This window comes from Ursus arctos, unplaced genomic scaffold, assembly GCF_023065955.2.
Source record: "Ursus arctos isolate Adak ecotype North America unplaced genomic scaffold, UrsArc2.0 scaffold_71, whole genome shotgun sequence".
NCBI lineage: Eukaryota > Metazoa > Chordata > Mammalia > Carnivora > Ursidae > Ursus > Ursus arctos.
Window position 1 is genome coordinate 54,168 of NW_026623091.1, and position 11,352 is coordinate 65,519.

Genomic DNA, 11,352 nt, shown 5'->3' on the forward strand with positions numbered 1-11,352 from the left:
GAAAACTGAATTACCGAAAGATTCCTGGCCCTACCCAGACTGCCACTGGGTGGTGCACATGTGAGACAGATCTGAATAGCTTTGCAAAGGTTTTGAAAACTGCACTGACATTGAAACTGCAGCTTATAGGAGATGGGAGGGAACGTATGGCCTGAACCGAATCAGGTCTATTACTTGCCAAAATAAAGAAATCAACATTTTCAAAAGGATGGTTAAAAAGACTCAGAGTCTGAAAACCTGCTATCCCACTTCAAATTTACTCAGCAAATGAAGAACCAGGAAAATCTTGATTCTCTTGGGAAAGGATAGTCAAGATACATCAAGTCTCACATGTCAAAGATGTTGAAATTATCTGACAAAGACTTTAAATCAATTATTTAAAAATATTCTAACAAGCAATTACAAGCACTTGTAAAATGAATGGAAACATAGGACTCTGCAATGATGTTTAAAGAAGAAGCCAATGGAAGTATCAGAAGTGAAAAATACGGTGACTAAAAGTAATACTCACTGACTGAGCTCAGGAGCCTAAGTGGTGATGACATAAAATTGTCCGTGAAAGTGAAAATAGATCAGTAAAAATGATCACACCTGGAAAAGAAAGACAATAAAAAGACTTAAAACCAATGAAGGAATCCCAGGGACCCGTGGAAGAATAAAAGGTAAACCTTCTTGTCATCAGAAGGACAAGCACAAAGTGTTCAGTGCTGAAAAAGGTATTTCAAGAGATAATGGCTGAAAACTTCCTAAATTTAGCAAACCACATAAACCCACAGATTCAAGAAGCTGAAAAAACCCTAAACAAGATAAATCCAAAGAAGTTTCATGTTCAGACCAAACATAGTTGAAAGCTAAAGACAAAAAAATATTCAAATCAACCAGAAAAATAAAGGTGTATTAGCTGTAAGGGAAGAAATATTTGGATGACTGCAGATTTCTAACCAGAAACTACAGAAGGACGTTGCATGAGTTTTCAATTGCTGAAAGAGAAGTCCTAGTGTCAACTTGAAATTTTATATTTAGCCAAAAGCACCTTAGGAAATGAAGGTAAAGCGAGGGTGTTTTGAGATGAAGGAAAACTAAGAGAATTTTTCTCACCAGAGCTGCTATAAAAGAATTGCTAAATGATGTTCTTTATTATTATTGTTGTTGTTCTTATTTTATTTATTTTTATTTTTTAATTTAATTAATTTTTTTTTATTTTATTGTTTTAGCTAAAGAAAGTATTTAAAGCAGAGGGGAATGATACCAGAAAAAAAAAATTATGTTGGGGATAATGAGAAAGAGAAATGGTAAATATCTTTGTACATATTCTGCTTTTGAGTTCTTGAAAAATACATTTGATGGTTGAAAGGAAAAATGGTGACATTATGTGCAGAGGTTTTTCAGTGTATCGTGATATAATATAGAAGATAATTATAACATAAAGAGGAGGAGGGTACAGGGATCCATGTGGTTGAAAGATTTCTAAATTCTACTTAAATGATAAAGTGTTAATTCTATTTGGACTATGGAAAGTTCAATATGGAAATTGTAATTTTCCTAGTAACCAGCTAAAGAAATCAATGCCAATAGATATTATTTTTTAAAATCTAATGAATTAAAATGGAAGAATTGCAATAGTCTAGGAACTCAAATGAAGGCAGGATATGGAGATAAAAAGGAAGGAAAAACAGAGGAAAAAACACGTAAAACAAATTTAAAAAATGGTACACACAAATCTAAGGAAATCAATAATTGCATTAAGTGGAAATGACCTAAACTCACCCAACTAAAAGACAGAGATTGGCATAAGAAATACTGCAAGATTCCACTTATGTGGGGTATCTAGAGTACTCAAACTCTTAGAAATAGAAAGTAGAATGGTGGTTGACAGGGATGGGAGGAGGTGGAAAGGAGAGTTGTTTGATGGATACAGAGTTTGAATTTTGCAAGGTGAAAAGGCTCGAGATCTGTTACACAGCAATGTGGATATATTTACCGCTACTGTATTCTACACTGAAAAATGGTTCAGATGGTAAATTTTATGTTATGTGCTTTTTACTACAATAAAAAGGCAGAGACTGTCAGATTAAAAACATAGAAATGAACAAATAAAACATGACCAAACTAAATGTGGTTTATGAGAAACTAATTTGAGATACAATGATATACATAGTTACAAATAAAAGGATGGAAAATGACGTAGCATGCAAATGCTAATCAAAATAATGTTAGAGTAGCTATATTAATGTAAGACAAATATACTTCAGAGGAAAGATAATTGTGAAGATTTAAAGAGAAAGATAACATAATGATAAAATTGTCAATTCATGGGAGGAGTTAAGATGGTAGAGGAGTAGGAGGACCCTGAGCTTGTCTTGTCCCTCAAACACAGCTACATACTTATCAAATTATTCTGAATACCCAAGAAGTCAGTCAGAGGTCTGAGAGAATAAAACCTGGAAGTCTATAAGTAGAAAACCTTTTGGAAGGTAGGAGGTGTGGAAGTTCATTTGGGGAAGACATAGCTGTGGATGTAGCGGTGGGGAGGGAGCCTGCCTACGGAGGCTACTGCAAAGTATTAGAAGTGGTGTAGCACAAAATCTGAACTTTTAAAAGTTCACCACCATGGGGATTGTGCCTGGATTAAAGGTGCTCAGGTGGCAAAAGGGGCCGGAGTGACAGGTGGTCTGAGAATCCCCAGGGTCACAGGAAGAATGGGTGGCACCAAGTTGCGGCACTGTTCCCACGCATAGGATCTGGGAAGCTAGTAGAGTGCAGCAGATCATGGTGTCAGCTTTGTGCTCTAAACTGCAAACCTTTCCTAGGATAGGCCAGCAGGCATGGTGAGGCCCTCCCTTGGAGGAACACTGGGAGTCTGTGCTGTAGGCATCCCTGAAATTTGGAGTTTTGAGAAACTTGGCTACACACCTGAGATAACAAGGCCAGGGCACTGGCAGGGTGAAGACAGTATTCAGATGGAAACTGAGGATACAAATTGGGCAATTGATTGCTCTTCTGTGAGGGCTCACTCGAATGGGGCAGGAATCTTTCAGCTCTGAGGTTAGAGAGCAGGGGACAGCCATTATCATCCAGCCCATCAGTGATAAAGACTTTAGGGAGAAAACAGCACCACCTAGTGGAGGCTGGAGCTGTGTATATCATGAGTGCTCCACCCTGCCAAGCATTTCCACTGAAACAAGTCATCCTAAGAATCAGCTCAGTAGGCCTCTCCCGCAGAGGACCAGCAGAAACAACTAAAACAACTAGCTCACACCAAATTTATTGATCAGAGTGCTACAGAGCTTCAGCTCTAGAGGATTTAGGATTGAGCTGCCTTTTTACTTCTATTCTTTATTTTTCTTTTTTTTTTCATTTATTTTCTTATATTTCCCATTCCTTTTTTAAATTTTTATTAATTTTGAAATATATATATACACATATATATACACATATGTGTGTGTATATACCCTTTTCATATGTATTTTTATATATATGTGTGTGTATACATATATATATATATATATATATATATATATATATATATATATATACTTTTCATATGTATTTTCAGTTTCTTTTTTGGTCTATTTTCCTTTTAATTTATTTTATTTTGGGATCTAGATTCTTTTAACAAGCAGACCAAAACACACCCAGGATCTATTTTTCTTTTGTTTTGGTTTACTTTTTGGTTTTCTTTTGTTGTGTTTTTTTTCCCCCTTGTTTTTTCTTCGTTTCTGTTTTCTGTTTGTTCATTGTTTTTGTTTTGTTTTTATGTTCTTTTTCCTCTTTCTCCTTTTCTTTTCTGGACAAAATGACAAGATGGAGGAATTCACGCCAAAAGAACGCACATGAGGTAGAACTCTTGGCCAGGGATTTAATCAATACAGAGAAAAGTAAAATGTCTGACCTAGAATTTAAAACAATGATTATAAGGATACTAGCCAGGCTTGAAAAAAGCATAGGAGACATTAGAACATCTTTTACTACACAGATAAAGAACAAAAATCTAGTCAGACTAAAATTTAAAATGCTATAACCAAGATGCAAATACAAATGGAGGCCATAAAAACAAGGATGTATGAAGCAGAGGAGTGAATTAGTGATATACAAGAGAAAATAATGGAAAATAATGAAGCTGAAAAGAAGAGGGAAAGAAAGCTAATGGACCATGAAAGTAGGCTTAGAGAACTCAGTGACATAGTAAAACATACTAACATTCATATCATAGGAGTCTCAAAATATGAAAAGTAAGATAAAGGGGCAGAAGTTTGTTCAAACAAATTATGTCTGAAAACTTTCCTAATCTGGGGTAGGGCACAGACATGAAAATTCAAGAAGTACTGAGAACTCCCATTTAATTCAGCAAAAGTGGGCCATCACCAAGGCATATCATAGTCAAATTCACAAAATACACAGACAAGGTAAGAATCTTGAAGGCAACAAGAGAAAAAAAGTCCTTAGTCTACAAGGGAAGACAGATGAGGTTTGCAACGGAGCAGAAAGGAGTGGAAGGAAATATTCAGCACACTGAATGAGAAAAATTTGCAGCCAAGAATTCTTTATCTAGTCAGGGTGTCATTCAAAATAGAAGGGCAAAACAAAGAAACAAACAAACAAAAAAAACAATAAAAAAAGAAAAATAGAAGGACAAATAAAGAGTTTTCCAGAAAAAGAAAAACTAAAGGAGTTCGTGACAGCTAAACCAGCCTTGCAAGAAATTTAAGAGGGACTCTTTGAGTGCAGAAAAAAAGACCAAAAGCAACAAAAACTAGAAAGAATCAAAGAACATCTCCAGAAACACCAACTCTACAGGTAACACAATAACAATAAATCCATATCTCTTAGTAATCACTGTGAATGTAAATGGACTAAATGCGCCATTCAAAACACATAGGGTATGGGAATGGATAAAAAAAAATTAAAATCCATCTATATGATGACTACAGGAGACTCATTTTAGACCTCAAGATATCTACAGATTGAAAGTGAGGGGATGAAGAGCCATCTGTCAGGCTAATGGATGTCAAAAGAAAGCCAGAGTTGCCAAACTTATATCAGACAAAGGAGATTTTATTTAAGATTTATTTTTTATTTTTTTTATTTATTTATGTGACAGAGAGACAGCCAGCGAGAGAGGGAACACAGCAGGGGGAGTGGGAGAGGAAGAAGCAGGCTCCCAGCAGAGGAGCCCGATGTGGGACTCGATCCCGGAACGCCGGGATCACGCCCTGAGCCGAAGGCAGACGCTTTAACGACTGCGCTACCCAGGCGCCCCAGACAAAGGAGATTTTAAAACAGACGATAACAAGAGGTGAAGAAAGGCATTATACCATAATTAAGGGGTCTACCCATTAAGAATATCTAACAATTGTAAATATTTACACCCCCAACTTAGGAGCACCGAAACACACAAATCAATTAATAACAAACATAAACTCATTAATGATAATACAATAATAGGAGACTTTAGGGGGATTCGGATAGGCCGGTGGTGAGTATTAAGGACGGCACATATTGCATGGAGTACTGGGTGTTATACAAAAATAATGAATCATGGAACACTACATCAAAAACTAAGGATGTACTGTATGGTGACTAACATAACATAATAAAAAATTATTATTAAAAAAAAGTAAACAGTGACAATAAAGGAAGTAAACTTCTGACTCAAGGGTAGACAAAGAACAAGATAAGTTGAAGATAAAGAACAAAAGAGTGAATATAAATAAAAAGTTAACTTTGAGTTTGAATTGTGTAAGTGCATTACAGTTCAAATAAAATAAATTAAAAAAAAAAGAATAGGGGATTTTAACACCCCATTTAAGCAATGGACAAATCATCTAAGCAGAAAACCAACAAGGAAACAATGGCTTTGAATGACACACTGGACCAGATGGACCTAACAGATATATTCAGATCATTTCAGTCTAAAGCAGCAGAATACACATTCTTCTTGAGTACACATATAACATTCTGTACAAGAGATCACATACTGGGTTGCAAATCAGCCCTCATTACGTGCAAAAATATCGAGACCATACCATGCATATTCTCAGATCACAACTCTATGCAACTGAAAGTCAACCACAAGAACAAAATTGGAAAGACCTCATATACATGGAGCTTAAAGAACATCCTACTAAAGAAGGAGTGAGTTTAAAAAAATTCATGGAAGCAAATGAAAATGAAAGCACGACATCCCAAAACCTTTGGGATGCACCAAAAGATGTCCTAAGAGGGAAGTATACTGCAGTGCAGGCCTACCTCAAGAAGCAAGAAAAGTCTAAAATACACAATCTAACCTTACCCCTAAAGGAGCTAGAAAAGGTAACAGAAAAAAAAAAGACTAAAGCCAGCAGAAGAAGGGAAATAATAAAGATTAGAGCAGAAATAAATGATATAGAAACAAACAAAGAAAAACCCCCCAATAGAACAGATTAACAAAACTCAGAGCTGGTCTTTCATAAGAATAAAATAGATAACCCAAGTTGCACTTATCAAAAAGAAAAGAGAAAGGACCCAAATAGATAAAATCACAAATGATGGAGGAGAGATCACAACCAACAACACAGAAATACAAACCATTATAAGAGAATACTATGAAAAGTTATATTCCAACAAACTGGGCAAACTGGAAAAAATGGACACCTTCCTAGAAACTTGCAGACTACCCAATTGAAACAGGAAGAAATAGAAAATTTGAACAGACCCATAACAAGCCAAGAAATGGAATCTGTAATAAAAAATTTCCCAACAAACAAAAGTCCTGGGCTGGTTGGCTTCCCAGGGGAATTCTAGCAGATTTTTAAAGAAGAGTTAATACCTCTTCTTCTGAAGTTGTTCCAAAAATAGAAATGGAAGGAAAACTTCCAAACTCATTCTAAGAAGCCAGGATTACCTCGATTCTAAAAGCAGACAAAGACCTCAGTAAAAAGGAGAATTAAAGACTTATTATCCCTGGTGAATATGGATTCAAAAATTCTCAATGATACACTAGCAAATTGGATTGAACAGTATATTAAAAGAAGTATTCCCCAAGATCGAGTGGGATTTATTCCTGGGCTGCAGGGCTGGTTGAATATTCCCAAATCAATCAATAGGATACACCATTTTAATAAAAGAAAGGATAAGAACCAAAATTCCTGTCAATAGATGCCAAAAAAGCATTTGAAAAAATACAGCATCCTCTCCTGATAAAAACCCTCAACAAGGTAGGGATAGATGGAATATACCTCAACATCATAAAGGCCATATAATATCACCCTCAATGGTGAAAAACAGAGCCTTTTCCCCACAATCAGATATAAGAGAATGATGTCCACTCTCACCATTACTATTTAACATAGTACTGGAAGTCTTAGCCTCAGCAATCAGACAAGAAAGAGGAATAAAATGCATCCAAACTGGCAAGGAGGAAGTCAAACTTTCACTATTTACAGATAACATGATACTCTATGTAGAAAATCTGAAAAACTCCACCAAAAATTTCCTGGAACTCATGTATGAATTCAGCACGGGATATAAAATCAGTGTGCAGAAATCTGTTGCATTTCTATACACAAATAATGGAACAGCAGAAAAAGAAGTCAAGGAATTGATCCCTTTGCAATTGAACCAAAACCAATAAGATATCTAGGAATCAATCTAACTAAAGAAGTAAAAGAGCTATACTCTGAAAACTGTAACACATTTATGAAAGAAACTGAAGAGGACACAAAGAAATAGAAAAGCACTCATTCTCATGGATTAGAGAACAAACATTGTCAAAATGTCTATATTACCCAAAGCAATCCACACATGAAATGCAATCCCCATCAAAATACCACCAGCATTTTGCAAAGAGCTAGAACAATCAATCCTAAAAGTTGTGTGGAACCACAAAAGACCCTAAAGAGCCAAAGCAATTCTGAAAAGAAAAACAACTGGAGGCATCATGATTCCGGATTTCAAGTATATTACACATGTGTAGTCATCAAGACGGTATGCTACTGGCACAAAAACAGACATATAGATCAATGGAACATAATAGGGAACCCAGAAATGGACCCACAACTACGTGGTCAACTAATCTTTGACAAAGCAGGAAAGAACATCCAATGGGAAAAAGATAATCTCTTCATCAAATGGTGTTTGAAAACTAGGTGACAACATGCAGAAGAATGAAACTGGACCACTTACTTACACCATACACAAAAATAAATTCAAATGGATGAAAGACCTGAAAGTGAGATAGGAAACCTTCAAGGTCTTAGAGGAGAACACAGGCAGAAACCTCTTTGACCTCAGCTGTAGCAACATCTCGCTAGACACGTCACCATAGGTAAGGGGAAAAAAGCAAAAACAAACTATTGGGACTTCATCAAGATAAAAGGCTTCTGCATAGCAAAGGAACCAATCAACAAAACTAAAAGGCAGCCTACAGAATGGGAGAAGATACTTGTAAACAACATATTTGATAAAGGGTTAGTATCCAAAATGTACAAAGAACTTATGAAACTCAACCCTTCAAAAATAAATAACCCAGTTAAGAAATGGGCAGAAGCCATGAATAGACACTTTTCAAAAAAGATATCCAGATGGCTAACAGACATATGAAAAGATGCCCAACATTAATCACCATCAGAGAAATACAAATCAAAACCATGATGAGATACCATCTCACACCAATCAGGATGGCTAAAATTAACAACACAAGAAACAACAGATGTAGGAGAGGATGCAGAGATAGGGGAACCCTCTTGCACCGTTGGTGGGAATGCAAACTGGAGCAGCCACTCTGGAGCACAGTATGGAGGTTCCTCAAAAAGTTAAAAATAGAACTACTATATGGCCCAGCAATTGTACTGCTAGATATTTACCTAAAGGATACAAAAATACAGATGGGATATATGCACCCTGATGTTTATAGCTGTCTTATCAACAATAGCCAAACTATGGAGAGAGCCCAAATGTCCATCAACAGATGAATGGATAAAGAAGAAGTGGTATATATATAATGGAATATTAATCACCTATCAAAAAGAATGAAATCTTGCCATTTGCAACAACATGAATGGAGCTGGAATGTATTATGCTAATTGAATTAAGCTAGTCAGAGAAAGACAAATATCGTGTGATCCCACTCATATATGGAATTTAAGAATGAAAACAAATGAACATATGGGAAGGGGGAAGAGAAAAACAGGAGAGAGGAGAAAAAAGGCATAAGAGACTCTTAATGATAGACAACAAACTGAGGGTTGATGGAGGGAGGTGGGTGGGAGATGCTCTAGATGGGTGATGGGTATTAAGGAGGCTACTTGTGATGAGCATTGGGTATTGTATGTAAGTGATGCATCACTGAATTCTACTCCAGAAACCAATGTTGCACTGCATGTTAACTACCTAAAATTTAAATAATAAATAAATAAAAATTTAAAAATAAAACAAAGGGTATAACAAAGACAATGAAAGGATCCATCTAACAAGAGAATGGAACCCTTATTAGTATTCATGGACTCAACATAGGAGCACCTAATTATATAAATCAAATATTAACAGATGCAAAAGGAGAAATATTATTACAATAATAGTAGAGGACTTTAACAGGCCACATAACATCAATGGATAAATCATCCAGACAAATAATTAATAAGGAAACATTGTCCTTGAACAACACATTATACTAGATGGACTTAATAGATATATACAGGATATTCCATCACAAATCTCTAAAATACACCTTCTTCTCAATTGCACATGGAACATTCTCCAGTAGAAATCACATGTTAGGTCACACACAAAAATTGTCAATTCACCAATAAGGTGCAAAATTCCTAAATATATGTGTACCTCACAAAAGAACTTCAAAATGCTTGGGACAAAACAGGGAGAATTGAGGAGAAATAAATAAATCCACAAATATAATTGGAGACTTTAAAACCTCTATCAGTAATGGATTCAACTGGGGGAAAGAAAATCAGTATGTGGATGAACTGAACAGCACACTTATCTAAATAGATATAATTGACACAGAATGCTTTACAGAACAATAGCAGAATCTACATGACTTTCAAGAGGACATGAGCATTCATCAATAAAGACTTTTTCATGCATCATAACATAAAATTTAAACAAATTTATAATAATTTAAATTGTGCAAATTACATGTATTCTCTGACCATATTTGTGTTAAACTAGAAATTTATTTTTTAATATTTTTTATTATATTAGTCACCATACAGTACATCCCTAGTTTTTGATGTAAAGTTCCATGATTCATTACTTGTGTATAACACCCAGTGCACCATGCAATACGTGCCCTCCTTAATACCCATCACCAGCCTATCCCATCCCCCACCACCTGAAGCCCTCAGTTTGTTTCCCAGAGTCCATAGTCTCTCGTGGTTCATTCTCCCTTCTGTTTACCCGCCCTTTCTTCTTCCCTTTCTTCTCCTGCCGATCTTCCTACTTTTATAACAAAGATAACCAGAAAATTTGAAATTAAATAATGTATTTCAAAAACTTTCTTGGACAAAAAGAATTTATTTATTTCAATCTATTATGTATTTATTACCAATAAGACGTATGAAGGAAAATATTTTCATATTTTGAACTGAATGAAAAATGAAAACATAACATCAAACTTTGTGGGATGGAGCTAAAGCAGTGTTTCCAGGGAAATTTAGAGTGTTACATGATTATAAGTGAGTCGCAAGTCTGCCCATACTCAGTGGAAGGATATTACACAAGAGTGAATACTAGGAGGTGGGGATAATTGGAAGCCACATGAGAGTTTATATGCCACGCCACCTTTATAAGATTTCCATTGGAACAGAATTAGAAAGTTAGTCCAAAGTAAATCTGTCCTTAGAGAAGGAGAATGGATTTTGTTAGTCCTTTACTCACAAAGTGTTTAGAGAAAAAGTGCCTAATCTCTCCTTTCCCCTCCCATCTCCTCTGTCTCCATCCCAACACAGTCCCTTCATGCAGCCACTGTTAGTGGTGGAGTTTGTAGCCTTCCTTAAATACTCATGTGCTTAAATACTTATGTATTAACAATACTTAAGTCTGCTTAATGGGTATTTTCTTTTTATAAAAGTCTGAGCATGTTGATTACATTAATTTTAAAGATATTTATTTATTTATTTATTTGAGAGAGAGTACAAGATGGGGGGGTCAGAGGGAGAAGCAGACTCCCCACTGAGCAGGGAGTCCAATGTGGGCTCAATCCTGGGACCCCAGAATCATGACCTGAGCCAAAGGCAAACACTTTAACAAACTGAGCCTCCCAGGTGGCTGGCCCATATTGATTACACTAATTTTATATTTGCTTTATTGCCTTAAACTTTTTATTTAACCTTTCACTTTGAAATAACTTCAGAGTAA